General features: G+C 40.4%; 1 long non-coding RNA gene across 1 annotated transcript; it reads left to right on the forward strand.

Moving 5' to 3' along the window:
- Positions 1–919: 919 nt before the first annotated feature.
- On the forward strand, positions 920–19,621 carry LOC115426557 (uncharacterized). The gene is made up of 3 exons (XR_003936358.1): positions 920–995; positions 7,654–7,656; positions 19,611–19,621. It is a non-coding gene; the product is annotated as an uncharacterized LOC115426557 (long non-coding RNA).
- Positions 19,622–20,554: the final 933 nt, after the last annotated feature.

Raw genomic sequence — 20,554 nt, forward strand, 5'->3', positions numbered from 1 at the left:
AGCAAAACTATTACGAGAAAGTCTGGAAGTGGAGGAAGCAACAAAAAACGTACCAAAGCTTTTATTAAAGCTCTCAAATCCAAAATCCTAAAGGATCCAACCAAATCCATGAGAAAAATGGCCATTGAACTTGAGGTAGACAACAAGACCGTTAGAAATGCAGTAAAATATGATTTGAAGTTAAAATCTTACACAAGAACACCAAAACACTTGTTGACAACAGCAACAAATCCAACTTTAGCAATTTTTGGGAATCATGTTTTTGGCCGCCTTCTAGCCCAGATCTAAACCCTCTGGATTCTGCTATTTGGGGCGTTTTAGAACATGCTACCAATAGAACATCACACAGCAATGTCGACTTTCTTAAAGATACTATTAAAGAAGAATGGGAGAAGTTGTCACCCGAATATTTGAGGAACACTTGCGCAAGTTTCAGGAAGCGTGTGAAGGCAGTTATTGAGAAAGGAGGACACATAGAATAAAAACATTTTCTATTTTGTAAATTTTCTTGTGGCAAATAAATTCTCATGACTTTCAATAAACTAATTGGTCATACACTGTCTTTCAATCCCTGCCTCAAAATATTGTAAATTTTGCTTCCCCACCCTGTATGTTTATATGTATACATATATTTTTTTTTGTCATGTCGTGTTTTATTCTCCCCCCCAGTCCTGTATGGATGCTGTTTGTCTCGTCGTTTTGTTTTCCATGCAGGTGAAGCTGCGGATTGGTGGAGCCAGCTTACCCGGCCCCTTTAAAAATGGCCCTGGATCCTCCAGCTCGGTCTCTTTTTGCTCCCTGCCAACTCCCTACAACCGAGATCCTGTGTGTGTGTGTGTGTTTGGCCATCAGTCGTCGTGTGTGTTCGAGAGTGTCTGTGTAATTTTGTAAATAGTTGTAAATAGTGAATTTTTGTGCATCAGTCCTTTTTTCTGGTAGAGGAGGATGGCTCTTTTGTTTTCACCTTTTCTCCTGTTTTTGGTTAGGGAGTTTAGGTTAGTTTAATGTATTTTATTTCTTGCATTTTGTTTTGGATTAGAGAATTTAGTTTGAACCAAGGTTATTATTGTTAACGAAAACTGACGAAATAACGAAAATTAGAATTGAAAAAACAACTGTATTGTGTGCTTACAAAACTAATTAAAACGTATAAAAATTATGGATAAAATTCCCTTTGTTTTCACCTTTGTTAATTGATACGAGAACAATTTATTTTGCTCTAGCAATTTTAGCTAGCGGCACCATACAGTACTTCATGGTCTGTCACTTCTAGTCACTTGTGGTTTAGAGTCATTTTCTCGTCCCCACTCTATCTGGAAACATGGAGACTAAAGTTGGGAGAAAGCAGAAGAGTCCTTTCTGGGATTTATTTGAATACGACGGAAAAGAAAAGAAAAGTTACAACAAAACTAAAATTAATACTAAAACTAAGCATTTAGACAAAAATGAAAATTAATGAAAAAAATAGAAAACCTGTTCTAAAAACAAATTAAAACTAACTGAATTAGAGAAAAAAAGTCAAAACTAAATAAAACTAAACTATAACGAAAAATCCGAAACTATTATAACCTTGGTTTGAACCTTGAAGAAGACTTTTTGTTTGTTGTTTTAGCTGAGCTCTCCCCTAACCCTCCTTTAGTTGTTAAATAATAAATATTTGAACCTTATTTTTGGACTGGCGTTTGTGCTTGGGAGTTGGGAGGGGACAAAAAGAGCATATTATGTACGTCTCGGTAAACCCCTAGGCCGGGACGTAACGCTTTATACCTTTTACACATATTTAGTGACATTTAAAAAGATTTTTCTCTGTATTTAACCTTTATTAAAGCAACACCACAGAACTAGCACACGCATAGACATAATGACATCAGCTGGATCGATGCCAAAATACGCTACAGTACATGCGAGGGACAAGGTTATAATAGTTTTGGATTTTTAATTATAGTTTAGTTTTAATTAGTTTTGACTTTTTTTTCTCTTATTCAGTTAGTTTTAATTAGTTTTTAGAGCAGGTTTGTTAGTTTTTATTAGTTATCGTTTTTTTCTGAATGCTTAGTTTTAGTTTAGTTTAGTTTAGTTTTAGTATTAGTTTTAGTTATTTTATATATTTTATCTTCCTCATCATCCTATTCAAAGAAATTAGTGAGGCGTGGATATGGGTTACCCTGGACACTTTATTTGGGGGTCGGGTTAGGGCGGCTCATGGACTGAGCAGAGACACAATGTACCGTACAATGTATAAATTCCCTATAGCAGGTTGAGGGGGGGTGCAATCCATACACAACATCACTTGCGTGAAACAATGCGAAGATGTGCAAAGCATGAGAGGAGATGCACAAAGCAGCCAGCAGTTAAACCAGATAGAAATATATATAACCAGCTAACCAGCAGTTAAAGCAGATAGAAACATATATAAACCAGCTAACCAGCAGTTAAAGCAGATAGGAACCTATTACAAACCAGCTAACCAGCAGTTAAAGCAGATAGGAACCTATTATAAACCAGCCAACCAGCAGTTAAAGCAGATAGGAACATATTATAAACCAGCTAACCAGCAGTTAAAGCAGATAGGAACCTATTACAAACCAGCTAACCAGCAGTTTAAAGCAGATAGGAACATATTATAAACCAGCTAACCAGCAGTTAAAGCAGATAGGAACCTATTACAAACCAGCTAACCAGCAGTTAAAGCAGATAGGAACCTATTATAAACCAGCCAACCAGCAGTTAAAGCAGAAAGGAACCTATTGCAAACCAGCTAACCAGCAGTTAAAGCAGATAGGAACATATTATAAACCAGCTAACCAGCAGTTAAAGCAGATAGGAGCATATTATAAACCAGCTAACCAGCAGTTAAAGCAGATAGGAACCTATTACAAACCAGCTAACCAGCAGTTAAAGCAGATAGGAGCATATTATAAACCAGCTAACCAGCAGTTAAAGCCGATAGGAACATATATAAACCAGTTATAAACATATATAACCCAGTTCATCAGCAGTAAACCACACCTTAGCAGATATCTCATCTCTTAATCATCTCCAGTTCCATTATTAGCCAACTTTGCTTCAGTTCAGTTCAGCTAGCTGTAGCTAGTAACATCAAACGTTTTTTACCATTCTAACAGGTTCCATACCTCTGTAATTGGATTAGTTTTCATCCTCCTCTTTTCTCCTCTTCTAAACTGTGCAGTTCAGGGCTTGGAAGGCCTTTTCATGGTGATAAACTCTCCAGTTTTTACCTGGATGCTAGTTCAACACTGACTGTCATTTAGCTCTGCTCTGTCTCTGTCACTCACGCGCACACACACGGTACGCCAAAAAAAAAAAAAAAAAAAAAAACGACCCATGTATCACTACAGTAAACCCCAGACAGGACTGTGCTGCTGTGTCCCAGCTTTTAGTCTGTATGTTCCAGGTAGAGTGGGGACCAGAAGACGACTGCAAACCACCAGTGACCACACATGACAGACTGTGAAGTGTTGTATGGTGTCACCAGCTCAAACTGCTGGAGCGAAATAAATCAATTTGATATCAATCTGACATTGACAAAGACGAAAACGAAGGGAATTGTATCCATAATTTTTATACGTTTTAGTTAGTTTTGTAAGCTCACAATACAGTTTCAGTTAGTTATCGTTTTTTTTCTTTTAATTAGAGTTTTTATTAATTTCAGTTAACGAAAATGTTTTTTCAATTTTAGTTTTCGTCATTTTGTTCGTTTTCGTTAACGATAATAACCTTGGCGAGGGGTGGGGTTTGTTGTGCCTGGCACCATGTGTTTTCATTGACTTGTGAAAAAAAAAATGCACAGATTTGTTCCAAGTTTTTTGTTTTTTTTTTTTTTTTGGGTATAAAGCTACGTATAAAGTTACGTCCCGGCCTAGGGGTTTACCGAGACGTACATAATATGCTCTTTTTGTCCACTCCCAACTCCCAAGGACAAATGCCAGTCCAAAACTAAAGTTCATATACTTAAAAAAAAAAAAAATGCACAGATTTGTTCCAAGTTCGGGCGACATGGTGGTGCAGTGGTTAGCACTCGTGCCTCACAGCAAGAAGGTCCTGGGTTCGATTCCAAAACCAGTCGACGGGGGGTGGGACCTTTCTGAGTGGAGTTTGCATGTTCTCCCCGTGTCTGCGTGGGTTCTCTCTGGGTACTCCGGCTTCCTCCCACCATCCAAAGACATGCACTGATAGGTTAATTGGTTAATCTAAATTGCCCATAGGTGTGAATGTGAGAGTGACTGTTTGTCTCTATATGTTCAGCCCTGCGATGAACTGGCAACTTGTCCAGGGTGTACCCCGCTTTCACCCCTATGTAGCTGGGATAGGCTCCAAGCGACCCCCGTGACCCTAGTGAGGATAAAGCGGGTTCAGAAAATGAATGAATGTTCCAAGTTGTTTTTGTTCTCCTTTTGAAAATGTACTACCAAAAGAGGAAAATAAGATTTGGAAAAAATACAGTACATTGCATCCTGATTAAAATCTGGCATCAATGAGCCTGTTTTTCACTAAGCTTTACCTAAGGTTGGTGGTTTTACGCACAGACACACCGTACACATTTATACCACTATGATTTTGGTCACACACAGCAAATGAGAGCAGAAGGTTCAGTCATGACTCCATGGAATTAAAACCCACATCATATATAAATATCAGAAACTGTTCATGCCGGACATGTTCTCTTTAGTATTTGTTTGTACACATTTCCTCCCCCCATACAAAGACAGGCACCATAACATGTTTATAGTTATATGTAAAATCACCTGTAGGTGTGAATGTGAGTAAATGATTGTTCATCGATGGGATAGGCTATTACCCGTTAGTGAATGAAAATCCATGGACATAAAGAAGTGTTCTGTCACGTCTAGGTGTCTCCTTTTCTTCTGTACTTTGATGTGTCAGCTTGCTTTCCTGGATCAAACCAGAAGTGACAAGTCTGGGAGTCATTATAGACTCAGACTTAAACTTTAAGTCCCACATAAAGAAAGTCACTAAAACATCATTCTTCCACCTCAGAAACATAGCCAAAGTAATGCCGGTTATAAATCGAAAGGATGCTGAAAAACTGGTCCATGCTTTTATCTCCAGCAGACTGGACTACTGTAATGCACTCCTTACAGGTCTCCCAAAAAGCACCACAGACAGACTTCAGCTGATTCAGAACTCTGCAGCTAGGTTATTAACCAAAACCAAGAAGAGAGAGCACATTACTCCAGTGTTGGTTTCCCTGCACTGGTTAGCGGTAACCTACAGAATTTGATTTTAAGATACTACTCCTCACGTATAAAGCTCTAAATGGAACTGGACCAAGTTACATTGCAAACTCATTGATCAATTATGTACAAACTAGAACACTGAGGTCATCAAACGCAGGGTTACTAGTGACTCCCAGAAATATTACAAAGAAAATGGGGGATGCAGCCTTTACTAACTATGCACCAAAGTTATGGAATACAATTCCAAAAGACATTAGAGAAGCCAGTTCACTGAATATATTTAAAACCAAATTAAAAACATTTTTATTCTCATTAGCCTTTGAAAGGAGATAAAAATGGGGTCACAATTCAGGAACCAGGAATGTGCGTTTTTTATTTTATTTTATTGTATTTCTGTTTTTATTTTTTATTTTATTGTATTTCAAATTTCATCTTATTTCTTGCACTTCAAAAATTCTATGCATAATCAAATATTTTAATGTGCGCTGCTTTTATCTTTATTTTTATTTTATTGTATTTCTCTCAAATTTCATCTTATTTCTTGCACTTCAAAAATTCTATGCATAATCAAATATTTTAATGTGCACTGTTTTTATATTTATTTTTATTTTATTGTATTTCTAATCAAATCTTAATGTATTTTAATATTGTATTTTTTCAATCAATGTGAAGCACTTTGGGCTACAATTTCTGTATGAAAGGTGCTATACAAATAAAGTTTATTATTATTATTATTATTATTATTATTATTATTATTATTATTATTATTATTGTTATTGTTATTATGTGTTGATAAGCTTACCTCTCCAACACTGAACCAGAATAACCTCGATTACTGTCGTGAGTAAAATAAAACAGCAGCTTAAGACACGAAAACTGAATCAAGCATCATTCACATTATCACATTAACAACAGAAGTAATGTGATAATATAAATGATGAAACACTCCGCAAGTCTCTGACATGATGACATGGTGTTAGATTAGCAATTTTCTTTTTTAGTTCAGAGTTCGGCTTATTTTTTGACTCATCGATCCAAATGAACTTCAGTTAACTTCAATTCCATACAACAATATGGAATGAATCCTGATGTATTTAATAGAAATAAAAAAAAAAAAAAAAAAAAAGACAAAATATAATATATCTGTGTGGCAACTAAGGCAGTGTGCAGAAACCCTCTTACAAAATGTACACTTTCATATCCAACTTTTTCACCTCTTACCTGTTCTGAGGCTAACTTTACTTTACTAACTAAAGAAATGTGGTTGACCTGCAAAAGAAAAGCAACCAAAATACAAGAGATTACAAAGAGTCTGACCTCCCTACTTACGGAAAATAGCAGAAAACAAGGCAAAGAAATTAGCAGCCCACCCCTACTGCTGCATTCATGAACTAAACAAAGGCAAAGACACACAGGGTTGGGACTGGAGGAAAGGCGACAATGGACCGACCCAATTCTGTCATTTTAATGGTCCGCCTCCAGCTGGCTGGTCCAATCCGTGGATGAGTTTAGGCTCCACACCTTCAAAACATCATCCACTCACACACACACACACACGTACACACCCTCAGACACATAGACCCACCTATGGTAACACCATAATTCTGTGGTTATTTAGATCATATGTACCTTTGTATCTGTTGTTTCAGGCAACGCAGTGGTTTTGACTGAGGTCATTTGTGGACTGATGTTGTCTTCCATCTTCTCTACTGGATGAAGTGTGAGTTTTCATCCAGATTCCAGGTTTGGGTTTGGATCAAGGTTATTATCGTTAACAAAAACGAATGACGAAAACTAGAATTGAAAAAACATTTTTGTTAACTGAAATAAATAAACACTATAATTAAAAGAAAAAAACAATAACTAACAAACTGTATTGTGCGCTTACAAAACTAACTAAAATGTATAAAAATTATGGCTAAAATTCCCTTTGTTTTCATCTTTGTCAATGTCGGATTGATATGAAATCGATTTATTTCCCTCAAGCAATTTTAGCTGCTGGTACCATATGATATTTAACGGTGTGGCAGTCACCCCTGCCACTAATCATACACCATACACCACACATTCACTTCTTCCACGTAGCAAACAATAGCCAGGTAGCATTACTATTCATAGCTTGGTGGGTGCACACACTGGGCTACATTTAAACATCTAAGTTAGTCTCTTGTGCTGTTTTTACCATGAAATTATACAAAAACACACAAACACAAATAAGCTTGAATTAGGTCTTTAATTATGTTAGATTCTATATTGTGAAATTTTGTTCCTAATTATGTTTTTTCCTTTACTTAACATAGTGCTTCCTGGTTCTGGGCAGTGGAAAAGGACCCAAAGGGAGCATCAGGCTGCCTTTTATAGTGCCCGAGTTAAACGTGGGAAATACGCTCAGCCTGTCACACTGCACCATACCAGGTTTTTCTGAGTATTAAAGAGAGTGTGTAAATGCTATAAGTAATAAGACGAGTCTTTTGATGTCTTTTTAAAAACACATAAATTGTTTTGTGATTTAACTATGGAAAATAATGTATGTAGTGAGATGAAATGGTTAATTAGTGCCAATTACAAATGGTATGGTCCAGTGGGAGGGGCCTAGCCTTTAAAAAGGGGGGGGGGGGGGGGGGGGGGTCTGACGTTGCGTAGGGCAGTTAGAGAAGGGCTGTGCTGCTGTGCAGACCTGTGTTATTTTTTTGTTGTTATTATCATTTTGTGCTTATTTCCTTGGATGCACTTAAGGGCAATAAAGCTCTTCACCTTTTTTTTTTTTTAATCAAATGGACTTTGTCTTGTTGTCTTTGCTTTAGTTTTAAGACCAAGTTAGACTTTTTCCAGGCAGCCTTTCGGCAACCTACCCTCACTTCAGATCGAAGTGTGACAAACGGTCCATCACTTCTTGTCACTTGTGGTTTAGAGTCGTGTTCTCATCCCCACTCTACCTGGAAACATGGAGACTAAAGTTGGGAGAAAGCAGCAGAATCCTGTATAGGATTTATTTGAATTTGACGGCGAAGAAGATAAAAGATATTCCAAAAACTAAAACTAAACTAATACTAAGCATTTAGAAAATAACAAAAACAAATAAAAACTAGCAAACCTGCTCTAAAAACTAATTAAAACTAACTGAATTAGACAAAAAAAAAAAAAAGTCAAAACTAAATAAAACTAAACTATAATGAAAAATCCAAAGCTATTATAACCTTGGTTTGAATTGGGACCTGGCTCCTGTAACACTGCACCAGCTGTAGCATCCGAGGTGAGGAATCAACTCCTCTAATTGTTTTGGCACAACTACAGAACTTTAAGTGGCGCACTCAGAGGATCAGCCACAGTTTACATCCAAAACCCTAATTAAAACATTTGCTTCTAAATCAGAAAGGTGCAAGTGAATGTGATGGGCTTTTTAGTGTGTGTTACTCATTTAAATGAAGTAAAATATAATACACACCACTGCATCATTTTCAACTTCAGCATGACCAAAGTCACACAAAATGAATCATCCTGCCGCAGAGACTTAACAGAGCGTCTCTGCACCAGATGGCTCCGACTCCATGTTCTTTAATGTCTTCTTATTATACGTAAAATAGAGCAGCGCCCGCGTTGGAATGAATAGTTTGAAGACTTTGTCAGGCATGAAAGGACACAAAAAGACAATGAGGATATGGAGCTGATGGTTCACACAGTTTTGATGGAAGCCTTTCATCATATATGCATGAGGGACGGAGGAGATGGGGAGTAAACAGTCAAGGACAAAAATCAAAGTAATGACAAAGCATTATGATTACATCTGATAAGTAAACACATCCCTGAGGGGGCTGTGGGATTCTGCAGCAGCAAATCATCAACTCTATACATCAGTGGATATGAAAGACGAGAGAGCAACACGTGTAGACATGATGATGAAATGACAGCAGTGGGAAATGATTTGAAAGGTTATTTTCTTGTTTTGTACATGTTCGTATGTTAAAGGTGGGGTCTGAGATCTTGGAAAAACGGTTCGAGCAAGCTACATTTTGAAAATACAGTCTACTCTTGTTAAACCGCCCGCTGTTATACCGCCATTTTCGCTCACCGCCGACCAAAACCATTGCACAAAAATCCCCAATGCATTATTCCATTAGCTACCGCCATTTCCGCCTATCGCCATCCGCCAGCCCAGTTCCATGCACAAACAACACTTATACCATTGATTTCCCGACCGTTATACCGCCAGCGTGATTGCCATCGAGTACACATGAATTTTAACAATGCACTGAAACAAACGCGCCAGACGCTGATCGCGACAAGCTACAAGTAGGTCTACGGAACGGCCACCGTTCATTTATCGCAGAACACTCAGTAGGTCAGGATGTCGGGAAGAGGACGTGGGATTAAGCCAAAGCCTCAAGATGATGGGGTGTCATTTCCCGACACGGTATAATAATGCTTAAAATGTTTCCCCACTTTAAATGATCCCTTACAACATAACAGAATCAAGATTTATTTAGAAACACAATTAGAACGGGTTAACGGAGGCAGCATAGACATCATATAGTAAAGACATGCACATTATGGACGCAACCCGTTGTAACGCCATTTTCGCTATACCGCCAATTTGGCCGTGAACGGAAGTTGGCGGTATAACGAGAGTAGACTGTACTCGGTTCAAAAGTCCAAACTCTGTTCTTTAGACGTCCCTCTGAAGCCACGCCTCCAGAGTGGTGGCACATGCAATGCTTGTTCCCAAGGGTTCACAAGCACTGCACAGCGACAATTCGCCGGCTCGGCTCTGCTCTGCTCCGTACCCGGGTTGGGCTCTGACACCGTCTACGGTCCGGTCTGGTCCAGCTAAGGCTCCATTCCCTGCTTTGCTCCCATGCGCCTCAGGCTCCTATCCTGACTACGGCCCCGGCTGAGCCTCCGGCTTCCATATCCATCCATACCTCATTCAGTCTCCTCTAACACCCCCACTCTTCCAGAACAGCGCCAGTTCAGACCTATGTGACTAATGTTACATTTCCTAGTGGTTTATGTTAGTGACAAAACAGTTTGCAGGTGAACTTTCCATCCTAATATAACTAATATAGCCAAGCTCTGCACTCTAAAAAATGATTAATAGGCTCAACGTAAAAAATTTGAGGTAACAATTTCCATTAATCTTTTTAAGTTATTTCAACTTGGCAAATTGCTTAAATGCCACAAAACTTCTCTAGTTAAGTAAACTCTATTATTTTAGTACAAACAACATGATTTGCTTTTTCTCTACGAGCTTAGTTAAGTCAAACCAACTTAATTTTAATTGTGTAGAAACTACTCCATTTAGTTATATTGACTTATTGTTTTACTTTTATTCTACTCAAAAATGTTCATACAAGTAGTTTCTTTAATTTTTTGAGTTGGTCTAACTTATTTCTGTACATCAGAAGAAATTCCACATGGAAATTACAGTTATATGACTGACCCGTTTAATTCTCTGCGCAACTAACTTACTAAATTTGTCTACATGTTAATATCTCAAATGTACACAGTACTATTGTTCTCATGTTGTTGCAGATATTAACTTATATTTGTTAAGCAGTGAGAAGTTACATTAAGCAATATAACTGCACCTAACAATAAACAGGAAAGGCACTGTTTGGCCTATGGCTCTGACTCATGGTGCAGTTCTATAAAAATAAAAAAATAAACACAAAAAAGCCATTAAACATTAGCATGCACACATTAACTCAAAATTAACACCAACATCACAACCCTGCTGAACCCCTGCACATAAAAGAACACGTTTTCAACAATATACCCAATACCCACAATGCAGTGCAGCAAATACGCGACAATATAAACTACAATTTTAAATTAGAAAGGAGCAAAATGTGTATTATTCAGTCCTTGAATAATTAAAATTACTGTTGAAGAAACAAAGCTAAATTCTATCAAGCCTTAAAGTTTGGTAAAGTTCTGTGCAAAATCATGTTTCTCCCTTTTTTTTCTGTGCTTCCCTCCTTTTCTTGTGGTAGGCGTGGTCTGTCAGCAAAACATGTCCAGGCTCGTCAGCTTTGTACTCAGCTTTTAGAGGAAGCTTACAAGATTTTTAAGCTGTACTAACTTAATATATTTCTTTGTTAAGTTAAAGTCAGAAATGTCTGTTCAAAATCAATATGTTATTAAGTTAAGAGTGTTTTCCTTATTTTTCATTTAGACCAACTTAATAAAATAACTTATCATCTGATTTAAATGTGTACATGTAACAAACTTAATTTTTTTTAAGCAGAGAAAGCTCTTGATTTTAAGCTTAACTTACTAACCCCATGAATCATTTTTTAGAGTGTGGCTACGCTTCCTGTACAAGGCTCCAGCCTCTTGGAACGCGAAGAGGGGTTACGCGCAGAGGGGTGAAGGGGGGAGGGGTGAATGTCAGTTGAGTTTGATAGACATATCACCGTTCAATCATTTCGAGTGGGTGCTCAAAACGATTGGATGGTGTTTTTTCAGTCCTTCCCGTTCCACAGGTGACTGATTTTTTTTACTTTTTATGTTAGAGCATTTAATTAATTAGTTGTAATCGGGATGTGAAGGGGATTTTAAGGAATATAATAAAAAATGCTCCAGAAAAACATCTCAGACCCCACCTTTAAATTTCACATATACAGAAGAGTACATGAAGTTTAGCATGGAAACAGAGGCATCATTTCATCATTTCAAAGACGTGTCAGTGTGGATGTAGTCTTTGTTATTTGCAGGTGTGGCCAGAGGACCTGCTCCACCCCTCCCCTCCATGTGCCGAGTTGGTACGACATGGCACTGATTGGTGGGCAGTGCTACACGTCCTTATATAGGGTGTCTAAAAAAAAAAAAAAAAAAAAAAAAACTATACATCTTTAAAAATTACCCTCAGTTCTGCATTTGATAATTTTTGGAATTTTGAGGCGTAGTCGCGTATCCATTGATCCGTGGGCCAAGGCTCCTCCTCTATTCTCCGTGTGGCTGGGCTGTGGAGTGGGAATAGCAGTTGTGAAAAAGTCTGGAAAAAGGATTTTTATTTGGATAAACAGCAAAAAAGGAATATCTTAAATAAATAAACTAACCTGAATGTGGAATATTTATCCTGAAAGATCAATTTTTAGATTTATTTACTTGTTGAGACTTAATCCTGCTAAGATGCTATGACTTGTTCCAAGACTTTTCATCTTGAGCTACCTCACATAGATAGTACAACTAATTTTAAGCAATATTTATATCAAAACAAGCTACATTGTTGGGGGATGAGTATGGCGGAACTGTTTGCCCTTGAGAAATTTGTACTTGTTTTTTGCCGTTTTGCCTGTACATATCTACTGAGGCATTACAGCTTCATAAGACCATATAAAAAATCACAATAGGAAGACTTGAAAAAAGTATTTTCTACTTAAAATAAGAATTTTGGCATTCATAATCCTTAGATAATATTTTCTTACTTCAAGAAAACTTTATAAGTGCAGTTTCCTTTCTGCAGTGGCTGATAATCTTACTTGAAAGAAGACATTGCAAACTAATAATGAGTTAAATTTTCTTTTATTTGTACAGGCCTTTTTTATTTCTACTCTGTATAAGAAACAATAATCCTCTGTCAGTCAACTGCTGCACTATTCTATGTTCACTGCAAAAAATCAAAATCTTAGCAAGTGTATTTTTCTCATTTCTAGTCAAAATATCTCATCACACTTAAAATAAGACACAATCACCTAAAGAGTAACTTTTCAGTGAGATATAAGAACTTATTTGTAGACAATAGATCTTGAAAATCTTATTTCAAGAAATCTTACCAAGATAATTTTCAGTTGTTCCATTGGCATTTTTTTTTTTTTTTTGCTTGAATTATGCCAAAAAACAAAAAAAACAAAAAACAAAAATCTGCCAATGGAACAAGTGAAAATTATCTTGGTAAGATTTCTTAAAATAAGATTTTCAAGATCTGTTGTCTAAAAATAAGTTCTTATATCTCACTGAAAAGTTACTCTTCAGGTGATTATGTCTTATTTTAAATGTGATGAGATATTTTGATTAAAAATGAGAAAAATACACTTGGTAAGATTTTGATTTTTTTCCAGTGTACTTGACTCCTTGCTGCAAATTAACTCTTATGATTCCAGCAACTCTGTCTCTTGTTCTCAGAATGTTTCTATCTCTAATACATACACAGTGCATAACGTTAGCACAGAGCACACATTCAGAGCAGTGAGCTGAAGGCACTTAGGGACCAGGTCCAGATCTTCATCAGACCATGGTCAGAGGAATGAACCTATTATGTACCTCTTCGTAATGATGAAGGAAACTGGAGGAAACTCACATGGTACAGAGAGAAAACGTTCAGTCAACACAGAATGACTCTTGTGAGGTGTAGGCATTAACCAGTATGACCCTGCTCCACCCATCATAGCTTATCCAACAGACACACTTAAGAGAAAAATACATGAATGTGTGACCACATGGGTGCATGTTCTCCACATCACCACATACTTCGAACATGGAAAATGTGATCAAACTTAAAATTACTGTGAGGTAAAAAGAGGTGCAGCAAATGCTAACAGCAGCTGAATCTGACACACACACATACATGAATCTGACATGCGCAAAACTCGTGTCATCATGTGAGAATATATACATGTGAAAGTTCTCACCTCTTCAACCATCCACTCATCATCGGATCCAGTCTGCCTCATCATCTGCTCTTCCTGGCTCACCTCAGCTCACCACCTCCATCTGCCATCACCACCTTCTGCATCTGAATTAGTAATGAAATCCATGCCTTTCTGCCTTCAGGCTCCATTAGGCTTTTATTTAACCTTTCCATCATATCCGTGCATACCTTTCTCCAATTTGGATATGAAACAGGTCTTAGATTGCATTGATCCTGGTCCTGGATTTAACTGTATGGTGTTGATACCATTAAATGATACATGAGTTTAGAGGAGTATAACATTAGATAACATTCCAAATGGACAGGTTTCCCATTTGAATACATGCTTTGCGCACAGCTTTCACATCTGATTTTAACATTTTTGTACACATTCTTAGTAACACCCCCCCATATCACACCGTGTGCATGTGCAACCACAATGTATTTTTATTTATTTATTTATTTATTTTGGAGGACAGCTTAATTTCTAATTTCAACCTGTGCTTAATTGACAATCTAAAATTTTACATTCACATTATCATCCATTCCTTGTTAGTGTGCATATATATATATACACACACACACACACACATACATACATATATATATATATATATATATATATATATATATATATTAAAGCCCAACCGATTAATCAGGCCGATTATAACGTATCACCAATTAATCAACGTCGGCCAATATGTAGCCGATATATTAACTTTTTTTGCTGTGTGGAGATTCTGTTGCTCACTGCTCCTGTCCCCCCCTCCCCCTTATCCCCCCCCGAAAATCACAGACCGCTACCGTGTGCTTGACAAGGATGGACCGCAAACCCCACCCCCCACCCCCTCCCCCGTCTTATGAAGTATTCACCCCCAACTCACACACCCATGTCCGTGCACTTCCTGTCTCCTTCACAGTTTCATTCTGCAGACAGGCCTGGGTGTTAATAGTGTAGGGGAGACTGGGGTCAGTTGTAACACGGGTCAGTTGTAACTCTAGCAATTGCTCCAATCAGGAACAACTAAGGACTCACCTAATTCACTGTGCACATGCTCAGTTTAGTCCGTAGTCCACATAAGAAGTTGTAGTGCTTAATTGTGTGCTCAGTCATATTTTTTGCTCTAATTATTTTTGTGATTGCATAGTTTGCATTTGAAAGTTGTGTCAATTATCTTTGTGAGATAAACAAAGATTTATGCAGCTGTTTATCCATCTGTCCATAATTATCTAATATAAGATTATTATATCCTGTGTACATGAGTGTTCTTATTTCATATATCAGTCAATATATCGGTTATCGGCCAATATCAGATATCGACCGATATATTGGATATCGGCTTTTTTTAGCCTCCAATATTGGTATCGGCATTGGCCCCAAAAATCCCATATTGGTCGGGCTCTAATATATATATATATATATATATATATATATATATATATATATATATATATATATATATATATATATATATATATATGTAGAGAGAGAGAGAGAGAGAGAGAGAGAGAGAGAGAGAGAGGGTTCATATAAACAAAAGTGTACAGGGACAGGACGAAACAAAGTGACGGAGGCTATGTTCAGACAGCAGGTCTTAATGCATAATTTGGATTTTTGGGTGAAATCCGATTTTTTGGTGTGCTTGTTTATATTACACATTAAATGTGATTTCTATCAGTTTTGAGTATGAACTGAATGCAACCCTGAAGTGACCCACATACACAAAAAAGGTCTTGACTTAATACGTGACAACGCAGACACACACTGTGTTTAAGTAAATATGGAGGGATGCAGAAATGTGACATTTGTCATATTTTAATGAAGTAAAGGTTGGATAAATGCGACCTGGCCGCTCAGACTGAAGTCACATTGTAAAATATAAGATACATATTGGATTTAGGACCACATATGAAAGTGGCCCGGTTGGATTTGAAAAAAACGGATTAGTGCTGTCTGTTGTTTGTCTGCTGTATGTTTTGGTTAAGTTTAGAAAAGTTCTGAATGGATTCCAGTTATCTTCAAAGGTTGACATATGCTTCGTCTGGAGAGCGTTATTCTTTTCCATTGAGATGTTGTAATGCGGCTAGTACAAACACTGAATCCAAATGCAGTAACTCGGACACAAAAATAAGGTTCAAAAGATTTATTATTCACACACAGGTGAAAGAATAATAATAATGACAGAATCTTGAGGATAAAGGTGGGAGATATCCTCCTCTGATTCGTCCTCCGGTTCGAGGGCGGCAGCCCGTCTCCCCGAGCGGCGTTTGGGGTATTTTCCCCGACAAAAAGTCAGGGCGAGAAGATCGAAACCAGGAAACCAGATGAGGCAGACAAAAACCGACAGGGAGCAGGCAGTAGGCAAAAAACCGAGGAATCCAAAAAGGGTCACAACAGGCAGACAAAACGAACAAACGAGGTCAAGACGCTGGTAAGAACTACGAGAGTTACAAACTGGCGACTGACAAGGGGAAAGGACAGGATTTAAATACACAAAAGGGAGGGAAGACAACTAGACACAGGTGGAGAAAATCAGGGCGGAGACAGGTAATCAGGTAAGAGGTCAGGGAGAACAGAGAACAGGAAGTAAAGACGACAGACAAGACACATGAGGGGAAACTTAACAAAATAAAACAGGAAACGACAAACAAAACATAAAAGACAGACGAGACCAGACTAACGTCTGGCTGCGGGTATGACAGTACCCCCCCTCCTAGGGACGGCACCAGACGGACCAGGGACATTAGGATGACTCTGATGGAACTGTCGTATCAGGTCCGGGTCCAGAATCCGGGAAGCCGGCACCCAGGAGCGTTCCTCAGGTCAATAACCCTCCCAATCCACGAGGTACTGGAACCCTCTCCCTCGCCGACGAGCAGCCATAAGACGTCAGACCGTGTAGGCTGGATCCCCATCAATCATCCAAGGAGGAGGTGGAGGTTGGGTGGGCGGGACCAGGTGGCTGTCTTTTACGGGTTTGATTTGGCTCACATGAAAAGTGGGATGGATCCTCATAGACCTTGGCAGTTTAAGGCGTACAGAAACAGGATTAATTATTTTCGAGATAGGAAATGGACCTACAAACCTGGGTGCCAACTTGCGACTCTCAATGCGAAGAGGAAGATGTTTGGCCGACAGCCAAACCCGCTGGTCCGGATGGTAAACGGGAGCGGGGCTTCTACGTGAATCCGCCGAGGTCTTGTAACAGCTTGAAGCCTTCAGCAGGGCCTGTCTAGCTCAAGTCCAGGTCCTCTTGCATCTGTGGATAAGGGCCAAGGCCGAAGGCACGCCCACTTCCTTCTCCAGGGAAGGAAACAAGGGCGGCTGATAACCATACACCACGTGAAAAGGAGAAAGGCCAGAAGAAGCACTGGGAAGCGAGTTGTGAGCAAACTCCACCCACACCAGATGACGACTCCAGGAGGCGGGGTTCTGAGAAGTTAACACACGGAGACCCACCTCCAGGACCTGATTAAGCCTTTCCGTTTGGCCGTTGGTCTGCGGGTGAAAACCAGAAGACAAACTGACAGAAGCACCAACGAGAGAACAAAAAGCTTTCCAAAAACTAGCAATGAACTGGGGCCCCCTATCGGAGACCACGTCTCTAGGGAAACCATGTAGGCGAAAAACATGAGTCAACAGCGCCTCTGCTGTTTCCTTAGCTGAAGGGAGCTTAGGTAGGGGAATAAAGTGCACCATCTTAGAGAATCTATCCACAACTGTAAGAACAACTGTGTTACCGTTGGACAAGGGCAAACCAGTCACGAAGTCCAGAGCAATGTCCGACCAGGGCCTTTTGGGGATAGGTAACGGCCACAGCTCCCCCATGGGAGCCTTATTGGAAGTCTTATTGACAGCACATACAGGACAGGCAGCCACGTACTCAGCGACGTCCCTCTCCATGGCTGTCCACCAAAAACGTTGCTTTAGCACAAACAGGGTCCTCTTCACCCCGGGGTGGCACGCCATCTTGGAAGCGTGACCCCACTGGATCACCTGGGGGCGGAGGTGAGGAGGGACAAACAGGCGGTCTGGCGGTACGCCATCCGGAATCTCACAGTCATTCAGGGCCTCCATAACCAATTTTTCAACACCCCATTGAAAAGCCCCCACCATACAGGAACTGGGTAGAATAGATTCAGGTTCAGAAACAGATGTGTCAGGAGAGAAGACTCTGGAGAGAGCGTCCGGCTTCCCATTCTTGGAGCCAGGACGGTAGGAAAGGGTGAAGTTGAAGCGAGTGAAAAATAGAGCCCACCTGGCTTGACGTGAGTTGAGGCGTTTAGCCGACCGGAGGTATTCAAGGTTCTTATGGTCAGTCCAGATGAGAAACGGCACATCCGTCCCCTCCAGCCAATGCCGCCATTCCTCCAATGCCACCTTGATGGCCAACAGCTCGCGATTACCAATGTCATAATTCCTCTCAGCTGGAGACAGTCTCTTTGACAGATAGGCGCAGGGGTGGAGCCTATTGTCAGCAGGGGAGCGTTGAGATGTGACAGCCCCAACACCCAAATCAGAGGCATCGACTTCCACCACAAACTGCAGAGCTGGATCAGGGACGGACAGGACAGGAGCGGTGGAAAACGCCCCCTTCAGGCGGTTAAACGCCTCCTCAGCTTCCGGACTCCACCTGAATGCAGACTTGGAAGAGGTGAGAGAATGCAGAGGGGCAGCCACACTGCTGAACCCCCGGATAAACTTTCTATAAAAGTTAGCGAAGCCAAGAAACCTCTGAACATCCTTCCGGGAAACAGGAGTAGGCCACTCCCTCACCACACTAACCTTCTCAGGATCCATCTGGACGCTTCCCTCAGAAATGATGAAACCCAGAAAGGAAACCGTGGGCTGGTGGAACTCGCACTTTTCTGCCTTGACGAATAGTTGGTTAGCGAGTAGCCTTTGAAGCACCTGGCGAACATGTTGTATGTGTGTCTCCTCGTCTGGGGAAAAAATCAGAATGTCGTCCAGATATACAAACACAAACACATTTAGCATATCCCTGAGCACGTCGTTAACAAGGGCCTGGAAGACAGCAGGGGCGTTGGTGAGGCCAAAAGGCATTACCAGGTACTCGTAGTGGCCACTGGGGGTGTTGAAGGCTGTCTTCCACTCATCTCCTTCTCTAATCCTAACCAAGTGGTAAGCATTGCGAAGGTCTAGTTTGGAGAAAATTTTGGCCCCGTGTAACAGTTCGAATGCTGATGACATCAGCGGCAAAGGATATCTGTTACGAATTGTAATGTCGTTAAGCCCCCTATAGTCTATGCATGGTCTTAAAGACTTATCCTTCTTATCAACAAAAAAGAAGCCTGCTCCTGCAGGCGACGACGAGGGCCGAATTAACCCATCTGCCAGGGACTCGTCTATATACTTTTTCATAGCCAGGTTCTCTGGGCCGGACAGGGAATATAATCTCCCTTTAGGAGGAGAAGTACCAGGTCGTAAATCAATAGAACAGTCATAGGGGCGATGAGGAGGTAGGGCCGTAGCCTTAGACTTACTGAATACCTCCTTAAGGTCATGGTAACATGGAGGAACTTTTTCCAGTGCAGGAAAGTCTTTATCCTCCTCCTGAGGAACACTAACCGGGGCCACGGAGATCTGAGGCATCTTGGGAGGACAAACAGGTAACTTAACAAACTTGCAACGAGCTCCACATTCTTTACCCCAAGAATAAACCTCCCCCGTGCCCCAATCAATAAAGGGTTCGTGTTTCTGCAACCAAGGATAACCCAGGATGAGTGGCTGAGTGTCTGAGTTGTAAATATGAAAACTGATGTTCTCAGTGTGTCCGTCCATAAACTGCACAGCGACCGGCTCAGTACAGTGGGTTATCCTGCAGATCACGTGATCATCCAGGGCTCGAGCTTCTAGTGGACGCTGGATAGGAGTAGAGCTGAGTCCCAACTTAAGTACCAGGTTCTGGTCCATAAGATTAGCGTCGGAACCGGAATCGATCAGGACGGGGTGCTGGAGAGACAGAGAATCAGAGCACAGAAGAACCACAGGAAACGGACGAGTGACAGTGGATAGACAAACAGTTCGGCTCAGTAGCGACCCCTCACCTGTCTTAGCATCAGGTCTTAAGGTACAGCTGCTGACTCTGTGACCTCCTTGTCCGCAGTATAAACAAAGGCCTTCAACCATACGTCGTCGGCGTTCCTCAGCCGAGATGTGAGCCCGGCCCAGTTGTATAGGCTCCTCTTTATTGCCACCGGTCTCAGCAACTGGGAGACGAACCACCTCACGACCAGGTCCCTTGCTAGTCGGAGTGCGGACCTCGGGTTCTTCAGACTGCCACACAGACTCTTGATCTGCGACCCGGATAGCCTCGGTGATGACGTCGTCTAAGGAGTGCAGCTGTTGGCGAAGCGCCATCTCCCGGCCAACAGAACGACTTAGGCCGGTCAGAAAAGCGGTAATCAGGGCCTGGTTGTTCCACCCCGATTCTACCGCTAGGGAACGAAAGGCGCTCACATACTGCCTGATTGTCTTATCTCCCTGTCTAAGCCTCATGAGCTGCTGACCAGCAAATTGGCTCCGAACTGGGTGGTCATAAACCCTCTTAAGTTCTGATACAAGGGCCGAAAAAGACTGAACAGCAGGAGAATCTTGCTCAAAAAGGGCATTGAAATAGCTTAAAGGAGGGCCTTCCAACAGGCTGGCCACATAGGCAATCTTAACAGAGTCTTTAGCAAATCG

Source organism: Sphaeramia orbicularis, chromosome 10 (genome assembly GCF_902148855.1).
Source record: "Sphaeramia orbicularis chromosome 10, fSphaOr1.1, whole genome shotgun sequence".
Taxonomy (NCBI): Eukaryota; Metazoa; Chordata; class Actinopteri; order Kurtiformes; family Apogonidae; genus Sphaeramia; species Sphaeramia orbicularis.